This window comes from Jaculus jaculus, chromosome 1 (genome assembly GCF_020740685.1).
Source record: "Jaculus jaculus isolate mJacJac1 chromosome 1, mJacJac1.mat.Y.cur, whole genome shotgun sequence".
Lineage (NCBI taxonomy): Eukaryota > Metazoa > Chordata > Mammalia > Rodentia > Dipodidae > Jaculus > Jaculus jaculus.
The window spans coordinates 104,960,940-104,974,021 of NC_059102.1; the positions used below are offsets into that span (position 1 = coordinate 104,960,940).

The 13,082-nt window shown below is 46.8% G+C and overlaps 1 pseudogene; it reads right to left on the reverse strand.

Annotated features, from left to right (window-relative positions):
- Positions 1–1,242: 1,242 nt before the first annotated feature.
- On the reverse strand, positions 1,243–2,196 carry LOC101606672 (annotated as a pseudogene).
- Positions 2,197–13,082: the final 10,886 nt, after the last annotated feature.

Sequence of the window (13,082 nt, forward strand, 5' to 3'; positions counted from 1 at the left end):
CCTGTCTCAAAACAAACAAGCAAACACCCAAAAATCAAAAACCAGGAGTTGGAGAGATGGCTCAGCAGTTAAGGCACTTGCCTGTCAAGCCTAATGACTGGGCTTCGATTTCCCAGTGACGTGTAACGCCAGATGCACAAAGTGGAGCGTGCAGCTGGAGTCTGTTTGCAATGGCTGGAGGCCCAGGCACACCCATTCTCTCCTTCTCTCTTGTTGTGTATAAATAAATTTAAAAAACAATTTAAAAAATCAAAAACCAAAACCACCTAGATACTTCCACTCCTCAGCAAGAAGAAAATGGAGGCTGACATCAGAGTTCTTTCTGCATCTTTATTTTTCAGACCCCAAGCATCCTGGCCATTGTCCTGAGTTCTGAACCTTCATGCCTAGTAGGTGAAACAACCTTTACTTTTTTTTTTTTTTTTTTAGGAGTAAAAATACTTACAAAATGCAAATTAAGATCCATTCAAAGAAGTGAAGACTAAAGAGATTTAAGTCAACAATTTTTTTTTTTAGGGAGAAATTTGTCTCCAAACAAAAATAATTCATTAAGTTTCTCTCTTTGGAGTCAGAGTATAGACAATGTCCACCCACAATACACACACACACAAAACACCATTCACACACTGGTGCTGATTTTGTTATTTTCTGCTGCAGGCTAAGTCCCCTAAAGCTGACTCTGTTGGCGAGATTTTCATGCAGAAAGTTTACTGGCTCTTCAGAGCCTTAAGCTTGAGTGATGAGCCCTTCGTCCCTAGGCAGCGTGGGGACATGGGCAGTATATCACAGCAACCACCACACATTTCTTAACCAATACGTCTCAAGATTCCACATGCATATAAATGATCTGGAGTAGCTTGTTAAAATGAAAACTCTGGCCGGGCGTGGTGGCGCATGCCTTTAATCCCAGCACTCGGGAAGCAGAGGTAAGAGGATTGCCGTGAGTTCGAGGCTACCCTGAGACTCCTCAGTGAATTTCAGGTCAGCCTGGACTAGAGTGAGACCCTACCTCAAAAGACAAAACAACAACCACCACCAAAAAAAGAAAAAAGAAAAAGAAAACTCTGAGTCTAAAGATCTTCTGTGGATCCCAAAACTTAGTAAGCTGCTGGGGGTATGGATATTACTGATCTGTGGACCACACCTCAATGGCTCTGAGACAACTTGCCCCTCAGTGAGCACTGACGTTCTTTAGGGAGAGTCATCAGAGCATGTGGATCATGGGGTTCGGCTGTCTCTTCATCACGGGGTCAGGCATTTGTGACCTGCTAGGCCCCTCACAGTAGTCTTAACATCTTTGTTCCTCAGACTATAGATGATGGGTTCAGCATGGGGGTCACCACCCCATAGAAGAGGGAGATGAGCTTGTCTGCAAGGTCCTGCTTGTCTGCCCCTGTGGGTCCTTGGACTTGGGCTTCCCATACATGAAGAGGATGGTCCCATAGAAGACGACCACCACTGTGAGGTGGGCGGAGCAGGTGGAGAAAGCCTTCTTCCTCCCCTCGGCTGAGGGGATCCTCAGGATGGTGGAGAGTATAAAGATGTAGGAGACAAGTATAAACAGAACTGGGACCCCCAGGAAGATCACATTGGCCACCCCCATGCTGACCACATTGATGGAAATGTCAGCACAAGCCAACTTTAAAACTGCCAGGATCTCACAGGTGAAATGATTGATGACATTGTCCCCACAGAAGGGCAACTGTACTGCAAGGGAGATCTGCACCAAGATGCTGGTGCCACCAGCCACCCAGGAACAGACAGCCATGGGCACGCAGGCAGCCTTGCTCATGACCAAGGGGTACCTAAGGGGGTTGCAGATGGCCACGTAGCGATCAAACGCCATCATGCCCAGCAGTACACACTCTGTGGCTCCCATGGCAAAGGAGAGAAACATCTGCACAGCACAGGCGGAGAAGAGATGGTCTTCCTGGGGGTCAGGAAGCTGTCTAGAATGAGGGGCACCGAGGAGGTGGTGTAGCAGACGTCCAGGAAGGAGAGGTTCCCCAGGAAGAAGTACATGGGCGTGTGCAGGCGGGGGTCGAGGATGGTCAGGAGCATGAGGACCCCGTTGCCCAGCAGGATCACCAGGTACATGGACAGGATGAGAACGAAGAGCGTTTTCTCCAGCTTCGGGTGCGCTGAGAGACCCAGCAAGACAAAATCTGTTACAGTAGATTGGTTGAGTACTTCCATTTCACACATTCTCTTTCATCCCTAGGAATGCTGAAAGTAGAAAATACATGCTCATTATTTGAGTTATGCAGGTCAACATGAGGGATCATAGCACCATCTTTAATATTGTCCATAAATCTCCCCTCTGAGCCATGTGGCACATGTCTTTAATATCAGCACTCAGGAAGAGGAAACAAGATCAAAAGTTTGAAGCTGGAATGGGGTACATGTCCTGAGACCCAACACAAAAATGGGTTTGGGATGTGTCTCAATGAGTAGAGTGCTTGTCTAGTATGCACATGCCATGAATTTGGTTCCCAGAACGACGTAAGCCAGGTGTGGCGGTCCCTGCCTGTTATCCTAGGAGAGCAAAGCAAGAGGATTGGAAGTTCAAAGTCACCCACAGCTAGATAATGACTTTGAGGAAACTATAAAACCAAGTTATCTAAGAGCCAGCCTGTGTAACAGACCTTGAAGATCTAATTAAGCTTTATAAAATGTCAAGCCAGTAACATTAACGCAGCTATCGCAAAAGCAACAGCGCATGTCTGTGTGTGCTGTGTCCAGCTCTTTGTAGGAAAGCAAGATTCTCTGAGTATGCAGTGGACCAACTTGGACTATCGAAGCTCAGTGACCCTGGCCATTGAGGTCACACGGCCTATTCTTTGGGACCTGCTTTCTCCTCATCTATGAAGTTTATATTATAATTTGACTTCCGACACAGAGGATGTAATGGATCCGGATTGGAAGCATGAAGTTCCTCGTCTCCTTAAGGGCTGCGTGTCTTTGTCAGTGTCTGGCTTCCACTTACTTCACTCTTTTGTGAGTTTGATTAGTTTGTCTGACCTTGGCCATCTTCCCTGCAAAACCTGAGCAAACTTAATTTCTGGAATCTGCAATGTGGAATCCCACCGAAGTTTCTAGAAATCTGGTCTGGAAGAAGGGACTCTTCTGTGTCTTCCCATAACCACACCTGACTGGCTGCATCTCGACTGCTCTGAAACTTGGCTGAAGGCATAGCGCTTACCTGACTGTTGGATTCCACTCAAAACTTACATTCCAGGCCTGGAGAGATGACTCAGTGGTTTAAGGTGCTTGCTTGCAAATCCTAACAGCCTGGGTTAAATTCCCTAATCAAGCTAGATGCACAAAGTGGCACATGTATCTGGAGCTTGTTTACAGTGGCAGAAGGCCCTGGAGTGCCTATTCTCATTCATTCTCTCCGCCTCTCTCTCTCTCAAATAAATAAGTAAATAAATAAATACTTTATTTAAAAAAATTATATTCCAAGATCAGATTGGGTAGGATGAGAATCTACCCAACCTCTCACAACCAGAATCTCACACTACAAATGATCACAATTTTACTACCAAAGACCACCAGATGTCATCAGGCCCTCCACACGATCCCCAAAGTGTCATAGAACTGGCTGCCACTAGCAACCTGGTTTAAAATACTGATTTCAAGCAAATCCTAGTACTCAAGAGACAGAGACAGGTGAATAAAGGAAAGTTTAAGGCCAACCTGGTCTACATAACAAGTTCTAGGCCCACTAAAGTTACATGAGATTCTGTCTCAAATTTTTTTTTAATTTAAAACTCAAAACTAGCAAGTAAACAAACTAATTTCAGCACAACACCCTGTCTCAAAAGAACAAAACCAAAATTAAAACGAAAGGGAAGAAAACACAAACAACAAACAGGGGCTGGAGAGATGGCTCAGCAGTTAAGTCTCTTGCCTATAAAGCCTAACATCCCAGGTTTGATTCCCCAACACCCCCATAAAGCCAGATGCACAAAGTGGCACATGCACCCAGTGGACCCATTCATATTCTCTCTCCTTGAAAATAAATAAATAAACAATAAATTAAAAAACACAACCTTAACAAAAAAAAAAGCCTGATTTCTGGGTTCTCCTTTTGCATTTTGCCTTGGCAATCTGCTTCTATTTTGTTTGCTTGTTTCATTTTTAAAGTACAAGTTCCTGAGTGTGGTGGTGTATGCTTATAAAAACTAGCACTCAGGAGGCTGAGGTTAAACGATCCTGGGTTTAAGGGTACCATAGGCTACATACATAGTAAGTCCCTGTCTCAAAAAGAGAGAGAAAAATTGGTGAATACCGGCCTTGGGGATAATTAACCTATTTCCATCCCTCTCAACTCAGAGTTGCAGTAGCTAGGGTCAGGAAAGAGGTCTGGGAATTACACGTGACCCTGCAGAAGGATGCTTTATCTCTACTTGGGAATGATACAATGCCCAGCAGAAGCTATCTCAGGATATCAGTGATTAAAGATAAGGAGCTATCTAGAGAAACTTGTATAGTGTCAGGGTTCATTAAGCCAGTATTATCCTCACCAGAGCCACCAGCAGAGGTGTCCTCTCTTCGCTGGGTGATTTTGCAGTCTCTGCTAAAACCTTTGGAACAATGAAGACTGCCAGCAATGTGGTCCTCAGGAAGCCTGGGTTTAATAATTCTTCAGGGACTTGAGATCTGCCCTCCTTGTCTGACTTTTCCTCTTCCTTGCTGGTCCTCCAGCCTTTGGTCTCATGAAAAGTCTATCTGTTCCCATGACAGCCTTCAGAGCTGTGGAAATACTTGCCTTGTGGCCCCACCCAAGCCCACCCCAGCTCTCTTCTTTTTTTTTTTTTTTTAATTCTTTATTTATTTGAGAGCGACAGACACAGAGAGAAAGACAGATAGAGGGAGAGAGAGAGAATGGGCGCGCCAGGGCTTCCAGCCTCTGCAAACGAACTCCAGACGCGTGCGCCCCCTTGTGCATCTGGCTAACGTGGGACCTGGGGAACCGAGCCTCGAACCGGGGTCCTTAGGCTTCACAGGCGAGCGCTTAACCGCTAAGCCATCTCTCCAGCCCCCCAGCTCTCTTCTTGTCTCTTTCCAAAGGCAGCAAGTCTGACCCAGAGCTCACTGGGCACTTAGCCAGTTGAGAGGGTCCAGTTGAAGCTGACCCCACTGCTTCTGGGAGCAGGCTGGTGGAATACTGAGGTGGCAGGTTTACCCAGGTGAGGACGAGGGACCGGCTCGGGGTCACCTGCCCATCTAGGCGCTACCTGGCCGTGACCGAGCCGCCCGAGCGCTTCTCCGGCGACAGCTGGCAGCGCGGTCTTGACATGGCATGCAGGCTCTGCCTTCTCCCTTCCCTTTGTCTGGAACTAACCCGGGGCACAGGGAGGCCCGAGACGCAGCCCCAATCCTACCGGCTCTTGCCTGAGGTTGGGGCTCGGTAGCACAAGGACCCGGGGAGCTGATTGTCAAGGCTGAGGCTCCCGGAAGAGGCAGCACGTGGGCCAGCTGGAGAGCCCATCACCTCGGCGCCCACACTGCTCTCCGGGGCTCCCAGAAAGACTCCCCGAGGAGCCTAGGACTGGGGTTGCTTTGGGGCTAGATCCTATCCCAGAAGCAATTTAAAGTTCGGAGAGGGCTCATAGCTGAGGCATCACCCCATAGACCCAATTAGGCGATGGGCGGAAATCTGTCCGAAGCTCCCTCTGACAACGGAAAATTGGGCTCCCAAAGTTTTCTGGCTTGGAGTACTCAGAATTCTCCCGGGCTTTGATCACAGGGACTGACTCAAGGTGACTGTCAGCTCTGAGGATCTGAGGAATTGTGGGCCAGACTTCTCAGCCACTGAGGCATCATCTCCTGCACCTAGCTGACCTAGCTCAATCTCTCTCTCTCTCTCTCTCTCTCTCTCTCTCTCTCTCTCTCTCTCTCTCTCTCTCCCTTCCTCTTCATCTTCCCATCACTCTAAGCCACCTCTGCTACAAATGTGTCACATGTGCCTTGCACGTGGGAGTTGGTGACCAAAAATGGGTCATAGTCTTCAGAGATGGTCAAAGCACGACCACGTGTCACAAAGCTGAGCACAGCAAGGGGTGTGGAACTAGGCCAGGATGCAAAGTCACATGCTGAGAGCGCGTCTCTGGGAGATACTTAGAAGTGAGAAAATGGGGTCTGGGGGGGATGGCTCAGTGGGTAAGTTCTTGCCGCAGTACAGCTCTGGGGATCTGATTTGGATCCCCAGGCCCCACATAAAAGCCAAAAGTTGTGGTTGAGCTTCTGCAATCCCAGCGTGCCTGTGGGGAGAAGGAAGGCAGAGATGGGAGAGTTTCCTGGAAGCTAGCCTGAAAATTGGCCTCTGACCTACACACACACACACACACATACCATGGCACATGTGTCCTCACTTATATATGTACATATATACACACCAAATAAATAAATAAACAAGGTGTTTTGCTTTTGTTTTTGAGGTAGGGTCTCACTCTAGCCCAGGCTGACTTGGCGCTCACCCTGTAATCCAGGCTGGCCTCAAACTCACAGTGATCCTCCTACCTCTGCCTCCCAGAGTGCTGGGGAAAAAAGGAGTGTGTCACCACACCTGGTTCTTTTTTATTTTAGAGAGAGAGAAAGAGAGGAAGAGAGAGAATTGGTGCATCAGAGTCTCCAGCCGTTGCAATTGAACTGCAGACACATGCACCTCCTTGTGTGCATGTGAAACCTTGCATGCTTGCGCTGCCTTGTGCATCTGGTTTACATGGGACCTGAAGAGTTGAACGTGGGTCCTTAGGCTTTGCAGGCAAGTGCCTTAACTGCTAAGCTATCTCTCCAGCCCTAAACAAGTTTTATTTTAAGTGAGAACATGCAGGGTTTGAGGTAGCAGATACAGGAAAGAAAAGAATCAGTAATGAAGAGACCTGCTGAGTTCATCTGGGGACATGTTACCCCCAAATGTGGAAGCTTGACATATTGAATATCTTAAACTGAGAAATAGTGTACTCAGATCTGACACGTCTCCCTCAAAACCCTTGTAGGACCTTAGTCCTAGCTTGGTGCTACTCAGAGGTGGTAGAAACCTTTAGAGGCAGAGCCTACTGGTTATTGGGGACATGCCTTGGAAAGGGGTAATGGAGCCCATTCCTCTTTCATGAGGTGAGTGATTTTGCTTTACCACATGCCCACACTATGATGTATTTACCCCAAGCCCAAAAGCAAAAGAGCTAGCTGACCACGGACTGAAGACTCCAAAACAGTGAGCCAAAATAAACCTTGTCTCTTTAAAAATTAATCATCTTAGGTATATTGCTACAGTAATAGAAAGCTGGATAACCAAAGGGCATTGCTGTAAGGTCTCTTTTGACCTTCTGCTACTTGTCTCCACTGCAAGTCAGAAAGCCTAGGGAAGATTTCCTGACCTCCCGTGAAGCAGGTCATAAGACCCCCGTGTCAGAGATGCTTTTCGTATATCCTTATCTCCAAAGACACAGGAAAGTCTGACATTAAAGCGCCCACCTATAACCCCTGTACGAAGAGACTATGGCAGGAGAAGCACAGGTTTGAGGTCAGCATGGCCTACATGACGAGATTCTGTCTCAAGGGGGGAAAAAACACACAGGGCTACAAATAGGAATCTAAACAAATGGGTTTGACTGTTTCCCTGTTTACTATACTTAGCTCATTCTTTTCTATTATATATTTCAACTGCTTTCCATTCTTTTCTTTTTTTTAATTTTTATTTATTTATTTGAGAGCAACAGGCACAGAGAGAAAGACAGACAGGGGGAGAGAGAGAGAATGGGCGCGCCAGGGCTTCCAGCCTCTGCAAACGAACTCCAGACGCGTGCGCCCCCTTGTGCATCTGGCTAACGTGGGACCTGGGGAACCGAGCCTCGAACCGGGGTCCTTAGGCTTCACAGGCAAGTGCTTAACTGCTAAGCCATCTCTCCAGCCCTGCTTTCCATTCTTGACCAAACTTACTATAATGAATAATCAAATGTAATGCATTCATATAAGAGCTCCTATAGCATGTAATACGTTGAATAAATTAGTGTGCTCTGTGAATATTCTATGTACACATACATACCTACTAGTATCTTTTGATGTAAGGACACTAGCCAAGAACTTCAGGTGGGTTAAATGAAAGGATGTTTTCTCTCCCCTGCACACCAGACCCTGAGATCTGGAAGAGAACTATGGAAGAAAGGTAAGAAGCTGGTGGGTCTGAGGCAGCCATGGGACTGATTATTTCATTGTGTCAGAACTTGTGAAATAAAGAAACCACTAGTCACTAGAACATGGAGATGTAGCTCAGTTAGCAGAGTGCTTGCCTAGCATACATGAAGCCCTAGGTTCGATACCCAGCACCACATAAACTGGGCATGGTGATACATACCTGCAATCACAGCACTTGGGAGGTAAAGGCAGGAAGATCAGAAGTTCAAGGTTATCTTCAACTATACAGTAAATTTGAAGTCAGTCTGGTATACATGAGACACACTGTCAAAAATAATAATAAACTGGGCGTGCTGGCACACACCTTTAATCCCAACACTTGGGAGGCAGAGGTAGGAGGAGCACCGTGAATTCAAGGCCACCCTGAGACTACATAGTGAATTCCAGATCAGCCTGGGCTAGAGCAAGACCCTACTTTGAAAAACAAAATAATAATAAAGGAAGGAAAGGAAGAAGAAAATAGCTGATAAATATATTCTGTGATTGAGTTTATAGCACATTGGATTTATAATATTTGAGATACTGGTGAGACATTAATATTAATGAGTTGTCATTAATTCCTAACAGTCTTCTAAATCTCACCTTACCTAATTCTCCCAACAATCCTATGAGGTAGGTAGTATAAGCCTTTCAACCATATCATGGGCAACCTGGACTTGTGCTTGGCATCTGAAGTGAGGGGACTGAGCTAACTCCACGTACCAGCAGACTGAAACTGTGGAACACTCACTTGCTGTCTGCAAGGCTGGAGGAACCGCACCACATTTGATGCCAAGAGTGTTGTGTACAAAATAGAGTAAAAGGGAAACCCAAACTGTGAGCAGGTGGAAGCCTCTTCTGACATCAGACCACAGCACCTTGCGATTAGAATATCTACCAGCTTTTATTTCTGCCCTCCAGATGTCAGGAGCCACTTGATTTCCTGAAGGGTTAGGGGACAAAGTGGGGGTTCATCAAAGAACAGTGGTAGAGTCAGGCTTCACAACTGGACAGTATCCTATCAGGATTAGAGTGACTTCTGTTGACCTCTCTGTGACTGGGCAGCTCTAGGGACTTGCTGTTTCGAAAACTCAAACCTCAGGCCTTGTTCCTTTTGCTCTGTCTGGGTTAATTATCCTCTACTGTCCTCCTGGTGTCCCAGACTGAGCTTTCACAATTCACACTTCTGCTCCCTACCTGCTTCCTTCCATGGTTCCCTGTTTTCTCGTCCCTCCCCTTCCTTGCATCAGTTGCACCCTGTGTTTTGAGCTCAAGGTCCCTGCAAGACAGATGAGGGGGAGGGGAAGCGTTAACATGCCACTGGGAAGCCTATGTGCTCCCTGTCCCTGGGTCAGGTGAGTCCGTGTGGCTGAGCTCTTCAAGGCACAGAGCACGGAAATAACCTTCTCAGGAGAACATCATGTGTCGGATAAGGTAGACTACCTAGAACGAAAGTACAAATTAGGCCAACATTGTTTCATGACTCAGCATTCAGACATTGGGAATTTCCTTGGGATCTGCGCTTCTCCGCCTGCATGAATAATCTCTCTAACATGGAAAAGCAAAGCTTCGGCCCCTTCACCTTATCTGAAGGCAATCCTCCTCTCCCTCTCCCTTTCTTTCTCTCTCTCTCCTCTTCTCCTTCCAGAGAAGCTCTGGTTTTCTGACCTCACTCACTGTATCTGATTCCAGGCTTTGATTCTCTCAAGATGGTGGCAGCTCCCCCTTCACGGAGGATATGCCAACTCCTTAGGATTACTGACAGAATCCCTAAGTTCTGTGAACAGATTCGAAACATGTGGGCCATGTATCTTGGGAAGACGTGGATATCTGTCCTCAGGAAGCCACAGTAAATGCAACTGTCTCTCCAGGAAGTACTAGGGGCCCCCGGCCCAGGGCTCAGCCCATCCCTCCATCAGTTATCATCCCCGGCAAATCACCGTTCCGCTCATTTACACACACACTAACAACCCATGTGGAATAAGGTTTCTGACGGAGAAGGGTTCGTCTTGATGGATCAAAGCCAAAGAATCCCCTGGCTTGCCTGCAGCAGGGAATGGAGTTAGAAGATGTGCTCCCTTGGTGAGCCTGGTGAGAGCATTTTCCATACACCAGGAAGTGTGGCCCTGACCTCTGGACTTTCAGCACAGCCAGGTATTATACCCCCTTGTCCAAGCACTGCTTTTCTATTTGGTACATATTTCAGATTTTTTTTTCTAGTTCTGGAACCAAATCCAGGGCCTCACATATGGTAGGCAAGGGCTCCCCTACTGAGCACCGCCCCAACCCCTCTCTACCAGAAACTGTCTTTTCTCGTGCCCGTCTACCACCACTAGAGGGCGCATGCCCCAACTACGAACTCCTGACTTCAATGCTGGTTTCTGTTTCTTTGGAGTTGTTGCAGTCAAGTTCACTTTGCTGGTAGAAATCACCCAACTAAGAGCAGCTTGTGGGAAAAAGAGGTTTATTTTGGCTTACAGGCTCGAAAGGGAAGCTCCATGATGGGAAGGAAAAATGACGACATGAGCAGAGGGTGGACATCACCTCCTGGCCAACATAAGGTGAACCATAGCAAAAGGAGAGTGTGCCCAACCCTGGCAAGGGAAAACTGGCTATAATACCCATAAGCCTGCCCCCCAAATTACACTGCCTCCTGGAGGCGTTAATTCACAAATCCCCACCAGCTGGGAATCTAGCATTCAGAACACCTAAATTTATGGGGGACATCTGAATCAAACCACCACAGGAGAGCACACTCAAGTTTGCTGAAACCAGGTGTGTTAGGGCAAAGCTGTAATCCTAGCACCTGGGACACGGAGGCAAGAGGATCAGGAGTTCAAAGCCAGCCTGAAACATGTGATGCATAAGACTTTGTCTAAAAGGAAAAAAAGAGTTAAAATTAGCTGAATAAAAGAACGTTATTCTTAGACTATCAGTAACTTCCTTGAAGTTAAGGAGCCACATACACGGATGATGGGAATCTAGGGAAACCATCTCTTGATTGGATGTCCACTGAGGATTGAGGAAAAGCATACCAGGTTGCTTCAGGGTGCTTAACAAGATCAAAAATTGAAAGAAGATGCTGGGCATGGTAGTGCACACCTTTAATCTCAGCACTTGGGAGGCTGAGAAAGGAGGATCACTGTGAGTTTGAGGCCAGCTTGAGACTACATAATGAATTCCAGGTCAGGCTGGGCTAGAGCAAGACTCTACTTAAAACAAAAAAAACAAAGAATGAGGGCTGGAGAGATGGCTTAGCAGGTAAGGTATTTGCCTGTGAAGCCAAAGGACCCAGGTTCAATTCCCCAGGACCCACATAAGCTAGATGCACAAGGGCGACATGCGTCTGGAGTTCGTTTGCAGTGTCTAGAGGCCCTGGTGTGCCCATTCTCTATGTGTGTCTCGCTTATCTCTATCTCTCTCTGCTTGCAAATAAATAAATAAAAATTTTAAAAAGCTGAAAGAAGAGGATAAATTTCCACTCATACCGCTGTCCAAGCCCCTGCACAAGCACGTACTAGGCGTGATAAGGCTTGGTCCCAGCACAAAAGGAAGTTGAGGAGTCTGAAGGAACCATATAATCACCAACCAGCAATTTGTTGATTGGCTTATGTCATGCAGAAAGAGGAAGAAGGAAGAGATGGAGGGAGGAGGGGAGGAGAAAAAAAAAAACAGGAAAAAAAGAAGCAGGCAGCAAACTTCCTCCAGTGCTTTTGGCATAATTGGATCTGTTATCCCAGAAGGATATAAAGTTTCTAAACTGAAGCCAACTCACTTTCCAAACTTTAAACGCGTTCAGGGACTAAAACAAAGCCCCAAAGAATGGCCAGGCCTTTGGAGATTGTGCCCTGAGCACAAGAGGCGTGTGGAGGGGAGAGGACTGGCGTGACTCTTCACCTGTCGCCTGTTCTGAGCCCCCATCCTGGCTCTTGTGACTACTGTCTCTGTTTCTGACATTCAGTGTCTTTCGGATCCTCAGGAAATTGGTTGTTCTTGCTCATCGTGTTTCCAATAAAGGTAAGTGCAAAGCTTTGACAAAAAAAAGAACAAGATTTTCAGTAGTGCAAACCCATTGCTATCACCATCCTTGAGAGTACTGGCAAGTGTGCCTGAGGAGGAGGTGCAAGGTACTCTCGTTGCTATGACACTATTCTCACGGAATCACAAATTACAAAGGGGCTGGAGAGATGGCTTAGCACTTACTGCACTTGCCTGTGAAGCTTAAGGACCCAGGTTCGATTCCCCAGGACCCACATAAGCTAGCTGCACAAGGTGGCACATGCATCTGGAGTTCATTTTCAGTGGCTAGAGGCCCTGGTGCACCTATTCTCTCTTTCTCTGTCATAAATAATTAAAAAAAAATTTAAAGCCACAAAGCTTCAGGAGTCTCTATGATCATCTGGCCTCACCCCCTCACTGGACAGAGGAAAGGGCAGTCTTCTTCTGTCCCTCTCTTATTCCTCCCCACCCAGCAGGGTCTCACTGTAGCCCAGGCTGACCTGGAACTCACTCTGTAAGCCAGACTGGCCTCAAACTCAAAAGGATTCTCCTACCTCAGCATCTCCAGAGCCCTGGAATGAAAGGCATGCACCAACATGCCGAGTTGCTTGTCTTTCTTTTTTTTTTTTTTAATTTTTATTAACATTTTCCATGATTATAAAATATATCCCATGGTAATTCCCTCCCTTCCCACCCCCACACTTTCCCATTTGAAATTCCATTTGCTTGTCTTTCTTGATTCAAACCGCTGGGTTCTTTCTCGTTTTGTAGAGTCTATAGTCCTGCAATGCCGATGAGCCTTGTGTCCAGGTTTGGTACTGATGACATTAGAGGAAATATTTTCTTCACAAGATCCCAGTTTCTGAGAGAGCCATGAGAACTGGCCAACAGAGCTTGAA